This window comes from Phaethon lepturus, unplaced genomic scaffold (genome assembly GCF_000687285.1).
Source record: "Phaethon lepturus isolate BGI_N335 unplaced genomic scaffold, ASM68728v1 scaffold33886, whole genome shotgun sequence".
Classification (NCBI taxonomy): domain Eukaryota; kingdom Metazoa; phylum Chordata; class Aves; order Phaethontiformes; family Phaethontidae; genus Phaethon; species Phaethon lepturus.
Window position 1 is genome coordinate 4,351 of NW_010547438.1, and position 559 is coordinate 4,909.

Genomic DNA, 559 nt, shown 5'->3' on the forward strand with positions numbered 1-559 from the left:
GGTTTCATATTTTAAATTTTCTTGGTAATCCTATGCCCTGGCAGCTGCTTCAAAACGCACTGCCTTGCTGGCTTCCCCGGCACTGCCTCTAACACTTCCCTCTCGCACCAAGAAGCTGGAGCACTGTATAAATCTGAGTAATAGAAAAATATGGAAGAAAATGCCAATGATTTTTTTTTTTTCTCTTTCCAACCAGGAGTAACAAACTGATGCCACGTTTCAAAAAGAAACAGCATTTTCCCGTGGTGGGTTCAGTCCTTTTCCTTAGAACTGAAATGGCAAAGCCGGGATTTTTTGCCTCGATCTCTTTGCATCCCCCTGAATTTGGAAACTCTTTTAAACCCCAAAGATTCCTGCAGAAAAAGGAACAATTCTGGTCTCAAACAGCTGCTCGCAGGCATGTGTGGAGCCCGTGCCGAGCAAATCTCGGTGTGCCTTCAGGAGCAGGTCACCTCCCAGCTCCATCCGCTTGTCCCTGTCCCCTCCCCATGTCCCCCGCTGCCTGGCCAGAGCCGGGGCCGAAGGAATGGAGTTTGTGGGGGAAACGCCATATAATCCC